Here is a 12,291-nt window from a genome sequence, read left to right as displayed (position 1 = left end):
GTATACATAGATGGCTTCCGTACTGTATCACATGTGTATGGTAATGTTTTTATTGTAATTAATTCCTGGCGGAGTATTTGATAAGGCGATATGACACTCCATTGGTCCAGTTGTGAGCACAAAATGACCCACACAACTCATGGGTTCTGCTCCAATTTTCTCAGCACCTTGTGACTAATACACACCAAACAGCTGATTGGCCCAGTACTGGCTAGTGGTATACTGAGCAGTAGATGTCTGGGTTTGGCCAGTTTGGCTCAGGGTTGAAATACTTACCAAAACCCCTGATCCTGGTTATTGATTCTATGTAGTTTGATTTAGCTTTGTATCTACACAGTAGGGTTGGGACAAAGGTTCAATACTTCAGATACCTTCGGAGATATCTTAAACCTTTGAAAGTTGTATTAGCCCCTCCGAAGCTTTGATATCACATGTTGTGCTTTGTTGAAGCAACTGCCAATGTGGAAAATGTGACCAGCTGAGCAAAAACCAGTTGTTTTGCACACTCCTTGAATTCAATTTTATTGCATTTATGTTATCTATAGTAAGAAAGGAGTGGACAGCCAAAGTTCCCCCCCTCCCCCCCCCCCCCCCCACACACACACACACACACACACACACACACAACAACAAACAGTCTTGCAGTTATAGCACTAGATATTTGGAACAGCTTGATTTTTATATCAACAATATGACATATAAGTTACCAACACGTACATACTGTATCTAATCAATTACAACTGAAAAACCTACAAGAACAGGATTTGGCTCTACCTGTTCATCTTGAACTGATAAATTCATCAAGGTATAGTGGTCCTCTGTGTGGACTAAGATGAAAGCCATTCCAACAATGAAATAACAATGCTAAATGTTATTTCTACTACATCATAATATAAACAAGTGTACATAACTCGCATGATTTCACCGTACAAGCATGAAACAAAAAAATTCTTATGCCGTGAGAAGGTAAACAAGAAGGTGTACATAGTCTTTATTGATTTGAGCTTTGTTAGAGTGTGTACTGAACTGATTAAAATGTGCTTACAGGTAATTTTTGAATACATTTTAACTTTGTTTATTTCATTATGTTCTTATAGCAAAATGAAATTTTGCGAAAGCAGCTTGTCACAAATTATTTATTTGTAGCTGTGTACTAAATGTGTAGCAGCAATTTGCAAGTAAATTTTTTAGTAACAGAATTCCAATTGTGGAACACCTTTGTACCTAATACATGTCTAATAGTACTAATTGTTTTACTACATTAATATTATTATTGTGTCTAGTATACTGCAATGAACAACTTCTTCAAGGTCAAGTCTATGAACATAACCATCACAATAATATTGTACATGTTTCTAAGCCTCCAGTAGGTGTTCACTTGAAATGCCAGTCATACATAAGCTTACAAAGTCCTCTAGATTTCACAACTGTTTATTGATAGTGTATGATACGATGTGATCACTCTATTGTATTATTGTACAGAAATGTCAACAGAAACTTGGACACATGTTACCACTAGGAGCCTACCTGTTGAAACCCGTCCAGAGAGTGTTGAAGTATTCACTATTACTAGAAGTACGTGTGTGTGTGTGCGTGCATGCGTGTGTGTGTGTGTGTGTGTGTGTGTGTGTGTGTGTGTGTGTGTGTGCAGGGCTTCCAGTAATTTGTTTGAATGTACTGTCAAACTGTCAGTACAACACAGATTTTGTCCTGTCAAAACATAAAAATGTTCTGGTACCCTGTGTTAAGCTTTCAGTACTAAAGATGTAGTGATGCCAGAATTAATGTAACGATGTCATAAATTAATGTAACACACTGTTCCTAGTCCACTGCAACAGTCTTCTAGCTATTAAATAAAACTTCATGTATCCCACAAGTCAAAGGTAACACTGGATAACATGGTTTTAAATAAATTTTTCACATTCATAAGCTGACAAGTACAAGTAGGCTGGTGTTCCAAACATCACTGTTTTGGCTTGAGGTAAAACTTGTGGCCACAAGCCATAAACAAACAGCCTAATTAAATATTACTGCCTTTGTAAGGCTGCTCTCCCTCCAGCAGTGATGTATGAATTATCCAACCACAATGTCTGGACAACAATAAAATGGCACGCAGGCATCCTTGTGCTAGCTTACTGGACAGCAATAGTTGTGTTTCACATGACCACTGGAGGCTTTGCTTTGTGTGTGCATGTGTAATGTCAATTGGGGAACATCCCACCCAGCTATAACATCAATGGTTAATTAAACTTGAACAACTAACTTGTTTACTTTGTTCATGGTACATGTTTGAAATGAATCATCTATCATATATCATATCATAGCATGTACATCTACGTATGAGTTTCTTTTTTTATTTACAATAATATCCTGTCTGTCTGTCTGTCTGTCTGTCTGTCTGTCTGTCTGTCTGTCTGTCATCCTGTCATTCCTGTCTTCCTTCCTGTTACAAAATTACAAACACCTCAGCACTTTATTAGAATGTCCTTGACCACCATGTGTGATTGTACGACCATATTACATGATATAATGGATCACCTGATGTAAACTATATGCTGAGTCTATTGAAGTTTACCATTTTTCAAATGGACCACTAGAAAATGACTTTCAAAAGGTGTACAACTTTTCCTGTAATTTTTATTGAGGCCAACAAAACTACACTAGTGTGTCAGTGGGATTCTGTGGTGTATGTTTTAAAACACACTGCACTGACTGGCACCTGAGTAGCATGCAGGTGTCCCAGTGCTGGTTCACTGGGTAGGCATGACTGCATTATAGGTGAGAGCCAAAGACTTTTTGAAGGATTTTGCTTTGCTATTGCATTTATCATACAGTACGATAGTAACTGTATGGTAGGTACCACAAAGGAGTAGGTGTGGCCCACAAAATAACATCACCCCAAAACTAGCCTCAATTTTCCCTGACAACGATGAGGCAGTATTGGTTAGGTAAAACTAAGCCCAAACAAGATTTCAAATTGACCCAAAACACTTTCGACAAGTTGCTACGGAATTTTAATTTTTTTTTATTTGACGGAATTTTCTACTACCTGACTGAGTACTGACTGGCTGATGCCTTCAGACAAGCGTAACTCGATAACGGCTAAGGCCACGGGCTTGATTTTTTTACTGTACGACGTTGCTTCAGCCCAACAGGTGCCTTTTAGCATACCACAGTATGTACAACGCATTCTTCATGGACTTACCAGTGTCCTCCTTTGTGTCCCATTCATCTTTGCTGACAGGGAAAGGTGTTGATTTAGCAATAGCACGTGATAGCTTCCCTTCAAAACAGAAATCGTCTGTATTTTTCTTAGTGGCTATTTTGATTGCAGATGTGCTTTTCAAACAGACGATAATTAATAATAAAATTGGGGCGCGCGGCACCATTTCTTTTGGTATGCGTGGATTGTAGTGGTGCTTTCCGAACAGTTCTTGATTCGAAATGCCATGTAACGGGTTGAACATAGCTGACAATGAAGCATAATTAATACTTCACTTTTCAGACAATAATTGATATAGCTGGGGTGTGCGGCACCATTTCAGAAGTGGTATGCATGGGTTTACCAGTCATAACAAAATTATTTACAAAAAAAGTTAACAAACAAGTACATGAAAAAATTTGGAAATTTCAACTAGAGTAGGGATCATAGCACATCGATAAAAAGTACTGAAACAAGTTGGAGTAGTCCATGATAGTAAACATTCAGAAGTGTTAAATCCCTACTGTATATTTCTGTTATGGTATTTTGAGCACAGTAGGGATATAACACTTCTTATTGTTTTTTAGTGATTTAATATCATGGACTACTCTAACTGATTTCAGCACTTTTTATCGATGTGCTATGGTCCCTACGCTAGTTGAAATTCCAAATTTTTTCATGTATTTGTATATGTTGTGTGTGTGTGAATCACATGTCATGACATGTGTGTTATATACTGTACATGTACTTTACCTCACCATGTGCTACATTAGGTGCCTGCTAGACTTTGGCAGTACCAATTCACTGGGCTAGGCCCCTCACCGTCTATACCTTAAAGTGACAAACAACACTGTCATACCTACTAGTCTAGTGGTCCATGTAGTACCAACTGTGATACCTGCTGACCCACCGACTACAAGAGCTGGCAAGAGCACAATGCTTAGTCAAACTTCCGACCTAGCTAATCCCAAGAGTATGACAGACAAAAGGAACCAGTTAGGTAAGATATGTCATGTGATGATCATGTGATGCTTCAGTTGTCATTGCAGATCTAACCAATCAGGTGTTGGCCAGAGGAAAGGGGTGTGGCTTTGTAATGACCCCAAGTCAGTTAGACATTCCTGCCCACTCTAGTCACATGATCCAAGTGTAGTCATACTCTGACATGTGAGGAGTGTACTCTGATCAACTTGTGTGTCAGGTAATGTCTTAGAAGGTCATGTGATGCCACCTTATGTTATGTGACATCATTTGGTATTGTGTGACTTCATTTCTTTGATGTCACCAAATTACAGTGAAGTAGTTTGCTAGACTTGACAGGATAAAGAGAGGATTTTCATAAGTTTTTAGAAATCAGTGTAGTATTGAAAATTCCCTTGCATTACTGAATTAAAATTATAGTTCAGCTTGTCTGAGCTAATGTCTACACATTCAGTAAAGTTTGCAACATTTCTTTAAACTGAAAATGGTGGATGCTTTGGTTTATGGATTAGTGTATACATACAGCCTACATCAATTAGAGTGTTTTTGCTATATTATTCAGGTACCAGGGTTAGCTGATACTTCAATTGTGATCAGTTATGGAGTTGTTGGTAGTCCTGTATTGTTCCCTACCACTGCTACATATGGCTCCACTATAGTGAGGTAACAACATCAGTTATATGGCTTGTATATTGAGGACACATTAACACCAATTAACATTAAAGGGGTGACATCCTCTGATTTCAGTAGAAAAATAGTAGCAAGCTATAACAGATGTCACATCAAGCTGATTGCATACCTCACAGCTGCTCAACGTCCCAGTGATGATGGGACGAGTGATGGGGGGGCATAGGATGTTATCACATGACCACAGATGACAGGAGACTTGTTCTAATATTTGGTGCACACGTTGGTGGATTTAACTGAACTTAACTTGTTTTGTGAAGACTTCGGAAGATTGAAAGCATTTAGACTATGTACATTTGAAGATATTCGAGTCTACTGAGTGAAGAAATTTAAGGCCCCTATTTGGTGACTATTAGTTTCTCATCCGCCGCCTGCATCCTTCTTAGGCTACCGCATGGTAAGCCATTATTTACTCTGTGCATGCTCAGAACACGTGATACCAAACCGTCATAGTTTGTATTGAAACACGATGACATTTTTAAATTAACGCTACAGTGTGTAAGGAGCACTGTTGTTTCCTTGGCAAATTACTGCAGTGGATTCTATTTTCGACTATTTTTCAAGCCAATTGAAATCCTGCTAGCTTGATAGAGCACAATTGCAACTAAAAACCAATGTTAATTTGTGGGAGGAAAGAAGGGGACTTTGAACATCAGGGTATTAATATTATAATGGCCTAACGGTAATACCCTCCCGCCCGCATCATAATAATTATGAGAAACTAATAATCACCAAATAGGGGCCTAAAGCGACTTGTGTCTAGTTTTTGGCGGGATCCAGTTGAGCCACATTGGCCAGGAGTGATGCCCCCTTCTGCATTACTGACATCAGGGATATACTGAGCAAAGTAAAACAGTGAAAACCAGCAATATCAGATGATAAATCACATCATAATCGTATCTCATAGCCAAGGGTAAGCCGGCTCGACATGGATAACGTAAAGGATAGTAGCAGTTGTTACTGTAGCCGAATCATTGTTATGTGGTGGTTAGTACGTTTAATCTATGTACTGGAGCACATTTCTTCTAAAGATGAGGTGTGGCTATTGCCAAAGCTGTGGCGTTTAACCTGATAGATATTCGTAGCTCACGTGCTTTATCTTAGTCATCATGCTGTAAGGTAGCTAGTCATAGAATAAGTTAGTTAGTGCACACATTTTTGATTAACAAATTTAATAGGAGTCCATATGAAAATAGGCTCCTAAAATGTATGTGGTGGAGTTAGAAGTGTTTCTAGGTGTTCCATATGCTGGTGACCTGTGAAAGATTGCTTGTAGTGTCCAATGGTATAATATCCTGTGATGCTGTCCTCAGAAGCACATCAGCTACATACCACTTACTGTTCTCAGGACACAAGATGGCCAATCAAATCTGGAAACGGCCTACCAAATTTAATCTTGCTAGGACACTTGACTAGTCAATGACGAATTCTTATTTCTGGCACTGGTTTTGAGGTTTTATCTTATCCCAAACAGCACCTTGTAGTAGGGACACTCCTGCTCCAGTGTCTACCACGAAGGATACTGGAATGTCATTCATGCAGCATGGCAACAAATAACTAGAAACATTGTTAATTGAAAAAGATTGAGTACTATGATTCAAGGGCTGTTCAGTTTTGGGCTCCTGGTTTTGCTCCTTTTGCTGGCTGTAGCTCCTCCCAGCTGCACATCCTCGAGCATAGTGGCCTGGCATTCCACATCAGTAGCACGTGATCTCTCTTGGTATGCGACGTTGTTGTTTAGGTTGTCTCAGTGGCCTCTGCTGTGTTCTTGGCTGCGGCATCTGTGTTTCATGCTGCGGTCGCGTTATCTCCAGCTTCTCAATATGATCTAGCAGGTGCTACAGTAGCGAATGTTCACTTACAGCTTGAACAGGAGTCACTCGCGGTGTCAGGGTTGTAGCTGGTTCGGATGCAGTCTCATTCACAGCACGCACAGGTTGATCTTTTGGCAGGTATGACTCTAATTCAATGGTTGAACTCATAGCCTATGGCAAGTTCTTGGGGCGACATTGCTTCACAGCAAACGATATCTGTGGTGGATCTAACTGGTCTAAGTAACGGCTAAGGGCCAGCTGCTCACGTGCTTCCAGTTGTAGAGTGGGAAAGGCCTTGTCAGTTAATCGACGTAAGTCATCTCCAAAATCTGCCCACGTTTCAGCACTCTTCTTACTCCGAGTTTCAAATTCAGCTTTATAGAGCATGTACTTACTTTCCAGTTCAAATCTTTCTTGTAGTGCCTTTTTAACAGTTGCGTAAGATCTTGGGTCTCGTGAAACAGTTGACCAAGTGCCACATGAGCCTTTCCTGTGAGCCTAACTTGCAACCAAAGTAGTTTATCATCGTCGGTCCATTTATTCGCAGCTGATACACTTTCAAAATGAATGATCCAGTGATCAAAATTATCATCTCCAGTAAACGTGTCTGGCAATACCAATGGCTGCGTAGGCTGAATGCTTGATGCCCCCTCTCCATCAGTCATCTTCCTCACTGTACTGAGCTAAACAAATTGCTAAGAAAACAACAGCACTGAATATCACACTGTCTACCTTTCCGAGTACCGTTAAATGTAACTAAGCCACGGTACCACAGTTGAAACGTTTGCTAGTTCTGCCGTGCGTATCTCAGTCAGCACTCAGACTCCCTATCTCGTCCGTCATTGTCAAGTTGCTGATTCTGCCGACTACGCCACTGTCACGAGGACGATATTGAACTACTCTCTATACAAGAAATTCAACAACTGATACAAAAATAATAGAGTCTCTCTTATAAAACATAGCCCTATTGTGTGTGTATCAACAAGTCACAAGTGTTAATAATTACTAAGGCTTCATTGCAAGTGTAGATATTTACAAAGACTGTATTACTTCAATGTCATACATACTGTTACAGTGTCCACACTATTTGTTGTGGGGCGTGGTGCAGCTCTACATACTTTTCCTGTTTACAGCACCTGTGTTGTATACTGTATGAGCAGAAAAATTAACATTGGTGATTTGGTGAATTCTTACATTACCGCCAAATTAAAATCTTACTGTCATTGAATTATTTTATCAGTGTTTGTAATATTTTAACCAATTGAAGCACATGTATGTATGTCAGGCATGAAGAAGCAAGCACTTTATCTAGCAAACTTGTCAAGTATGGTGATGTTATAGGTTTTCAAAAGAGAAGTGCGACCAAGTTCAGGAATGTGTAATGGTTTAGAAGAGTGGTGGCTACAAGGTATGAGGTCAAGTCCAGAAGATATAGTACAAAATGTGTGGGGCCTTAACTTGTATGAATTAGAGGTAAATCTGTGATTGTTAGTGGTGGGTATTTTATTTGAGTGGTGGCTGGTCCCAACCACTGCTGACCACTGTGGACAAGAGGAGCTTTATGGGAGGCTCAGTCTGCACTAAATTTTTGCTTTCAGAGCCTCAGATTGAGTCAGATGTAAATCCACCCTGTGCTTAATCATAGAATTCTAAGATTGTCTGTAATATTGTAGGTTGAAGCAGCAGAGATCTAGCTAACTTTCACAGAGAATGCGCCTAATCACTTTGTTCCTTCGGAAGGCTGCTATACATTTCACCTGGCACCCTCCATTTCGCACAAGAGTCTCCAGCATGCAGACCAGTAGCTATGTTGGCAACAGGGTATTGAGTGTCTATATACTTCTTTGCAGATGAAAAGCAATGTGGGATAGCTACAATAATGTATTCACAGGCAACGCCAAATATTCTGCTCACCAAATTGATGCTTATACAGTATATGTGTGGGTGTCTAGCACTTGGCATGACTATAGTAATGACAGATATCTTTTCTTGGTATGCATGTGTTTGTGTGTCTGTCTGTCTGTAGTGTGTAAGGCAACATAGCCAAGTTTAGGACATCAGCCTGGTAATTGGAAGGTTTCCTGGTTATGCCAAATTGGTGTTACTGTTGTTTTATTGATCAACAAACTTTACTCACATTGCTCCAGTCTAACCAGCTGTTTAAATGGGGACCTGGTGTCAACTGGGGAAGCAACCCAACCAGTAGACCTAAGCTTAGTATGCATTTGCAATAGCCTATTATGCTTTTGAGCAATGCTCTCCCAAAATTTCCTTATGCCCAATTGTGTCCCATTATGCCTCAAATATGCTCTTGGAAACTGTATCTTCACTGCCTGTTAGAGTGTCTAGTAGAGGTGTACCGATATGGGTTTTTGGCATGTACCGATATCCGATATTGATGTAACCAAAAGAAGCCGATAACCGATAGTCAATCCGATATTTGCATTAATATTTTAAGCAAACAAAAGTGTACATTTACCTACCCTACAACAACATGTGGATGTATTCATTGCCTGTGGTGATGGTGGCTTGGGTTTCTATTGTGCAATCCAGACAATTAGACACCTACAAACATTTTTATGTATACTCCCATGAAGCCTTAAATGGATATTTCTGCATTACTCTGCATTGTGAGAAAGCTAGTACAGCAAGTTTCCTTGGTTATCCTGTGATCCTTCTTTTATTACAAAGGTATACTCTATAACTGCTTCATTTGTAAAGACTGTGATAAGCTTTCCAGCAACAAACACTAGAATCGCATGTAATTATATGGCTTCTCATAGCGTAGTACTTGTTGCAGAGTGAACAATAAGTCAGAGCCACATGAATAACGTAGAAAACCAGTGCATAATCCATTTATGTACAAACTATTGCTACTGTATAAATATTGGTAGCTATATCAGTCCTCCTGCTGTTCTGTACCGATACCGATATTGGTAAAAAAAATGCTATATCGGTGGCCGATATTGTAGCCGATCCGATTATCGGTACACCTCTAGTGTCTAGTGCATCCTTGAATGTTCTATTAGGATATTTCATGCTGTGACTGTTCCATTAGAGTACATCAATCTTTAGCCACTCTTCCCTTCACAAGTAATTGTAATCTGATTTTTTACTGCTTTATTTAACTATCCCAACCTGCATCATGCAAAACTTGTAGAGTTTCAGCTTCTCTGATAACCAATGCACAAACTTGCCCAAACCTTCATCTGTGAGACATGGTACAGCCTCCTGCGGGTTAGTAGTCCCACCCCAGGAAAATTTTCCAGCACTGACTCAAAACACCTTAGTAGCACACAGGTGTCCCAGTGCTGGTTCACTGCGTGGGTGTGACTTCTATCGGTAGCTGAAACTTTGCTTTTTGTGTATGTATGTGAGTGTGTATGCGTGCATGCGTGTGTGTGTGTGTGTGTGCAGGGCTTCCGGTAATTTTTTTGAATCTACTGTCAAGCTGTCAGTACAACACAGATTTTGTCCTGTCAAAACATAAAAATGTTCTGGTACCCTGTGTTAAGCTTTCAGTACTAAAGATGTAGTCATGCCAGAATTAATGTAACGATGTCATAAATTAATGTAACACACTGTTCCTAGTCCACTGCAACAGTCTTCTAGCTATTAAATAAAACTTCATGTATCCCACAAGTCAAAGGTAACACTGGATAACATGGTTTTAAATAAATTTTGCACATTCATAAGCTGGCAAGTACAAGTAGGCTGGTGTTCCAAACATCACTGTTTTGGCTTGAGGTAAAACTTGTGGCGACAAGCCATAAACAAACAGCTTAATTAAATATTACTGCCTTTGTAAGGCTGCTCTCCCTCCAGCAGTGGTGTATGAATTATCCAACCACAATGTCTGGACAACAATAAAATTAACCAGTCATTGCACAATATTGACTGAAAATTGGCTGATTGTCGAATGTTATTTCAAGCCCGTGTGTGTAGTGTGAGAGTGAGTATATGACTGTGATGTCGTGAGGCAGCAAGGCCAAATGGTTAGGGCATTGGGCTGGTGATCAAAAATCCCAGGTTCAAGTTCCGGTTATGCCACTTTGTTGTTTCTTTGAGCAAGAAATTTTATTCACATTGCTCCAGTTTACCCAGCTGTTAAATGGGGACCTGGTGGCCTGATGTCATCTGGGGAAGTAGCCCACTGAGCTGTAACATTAATGGGTATCTGATGTCATCTGGGGAAGTAGCCCACTCCGCTGTAAGATTAATGGGTACCTGGGGAAGCAAATGCCCAACTGTCCTTGTCTCACTTACCAGTGTTGAGGTCATTGTGGAACTTTGGGTTATGCGACCTTTCTCCATTAGACCTGCACTGTCCTCCTGTGGGTTACTAGTCCTGGGATTTGCCTGCACTAGACTTGAGTGCCTGAGTGGTGCACAGGCATCCTTGTGCTAGCTTACTGGACAGCAATAGTTGTGTCTCACATGACCACTGGAGGCTTTGCTTTGTGTGTGCATGTGTAATGTCAATTGGGGAACATCCCACCCAGCTATAACATCAATGGTTAATTAAACTTGAACAACTAACTTGTTGTTTACTTTGTTCATGGTACATGTTTGAAATGAATCATCTATCATGTCTCATATCATAGCATGCATGTACATCTACGTATGAGTTTCTTTTTTTATTTACAATAACATCTTGTCTGTCTGTCTGTCTGTCATTCCTGTCTTCCTTCCTGTTACAAAATTACAAACACCTCAGCACTTTATTAGAATGTCCTTGACCACCATGTGTGATTGTACAACCATATTACATGATATAATGGATCACCTGTAATAGACTATATGCTGAGTCTATTGAAGTTTACCATTTTTCAAATTGACCACTAGAAAATGACTTTCAAAAGGTGTGCAACTTTTCCTGTAATTTTTATGGAGGCCAACAAAACTACACTATTGTGTCAGTGGGATTCTGTGGTGTATGTTTTAAAACACACTGCACTGACTGGCACCTGAGTAGCATGCAGGTGTCCCAGTGCTGGTTCACTGGGTAGGCATGACTGCATTATAGGTGAGAGCCAAAGACTTTTTGAAGGATTTTGCTTTGCTATTGCATTTATCATACAGTACGATAGTAACTGTATGGTAGGTACCACAAAGGAGTAGGTGTGGCCCACAAAATAACATCACCCCAAAACTAGCCTCAATTTTCCCTGACAACGATGAGGCAGTATTGGTTAGGTAAAACTAAGCCCAAACAAGATTTCAAATTGACCCAAAACACTTTCGACAAGTTGCTGTGGAATTTAAATTTCTTTTTATTTGACAGAATTTTCTACTGCCTGACTGAGTACTGACTGGCTGATGCCTTCAGACAAGCGTAACTCGATAACGGCTAAGGCCACGGGCTTGATTTTTTTACTGTACGACGTTGCTTCAGCCCAACAGGTGCCTTTTAGCATACCACAGTATGTACAATGCATTCTTCATGGACTTACCAGTGTCCTCCTTTGTGTCCCATTCGTCTTTGCTGACAGGGAAAGGTGTTGATTTAGCAATAGCACGTGATAGCTTCCCTTCAAAACAGAAACCGTCTGTATTTTTCATAGTGGCTATTTTGATTGCAGATGTGCTTTTCAAACAGACGATAAT

General features: G+C 40.0%; 1 protein-coding gene and 1 long non-coding RNA gene across 7 annotated transcripts in view; one reads left to right on the top strand and one right to left on the bottom strand.

Moving 5' to 3' along the window:
* LOC136246420 (uncharacterized) overlaps positions 1-12,291 on the bottom strand; it is a 423,931-nt gene that overhangs the window by 59,160 nt on the left and 352,480 nt on the right. The window lies entirely within an intron of this gene.
* Positions 1-12,291, top strand: part of LOC136246415 (uncharacterized) — a 94,041-nt gene that overhangs the window by 3,409 nt on the left and 78,341 nt on the right. For 5 of the 6 annotated variants that reach the window (XM_066037837.1, XM_066037833.1, XM_066037832.1 and 2 more), the window contains exons 3-5: positions 1,483-1,575; positions 3,976-4,202; positions 4,252-4,403. The exons of the other annotated variant lie outside the window; for it this stretch is intronic. The gene's annotated coding sequence lies outside the window, so the exon portion shown is untranslated. The remainder of the gene's footprint in view (positions 1-1,482; positions 1,576-3,975; positions 4,203-4,251; positions 4,404-12,291) is intronic. 6 annotated transcript variants of the gene reach the window in all.

The sequence above is a fragment of the Dysidea avara genome, chromosome 2 (assembly GCF_963678975.1).
Source record: "Dysidea avara chromosome 2, odDysAvar1.4, whole genome shotgun sequence".
Classification (NCBI taxonomy): Eukaryota; Metazoa; Porifera; class Demospongiae; order Dictyoceratida; family Dysideidae; genus Dysidea; species Dysidea avara.
The sequence above is the reverse complement of the archived record's forward strand: the minus strand, read 5'-3'. Positions and strand labels throughout refer to the sequence as shown.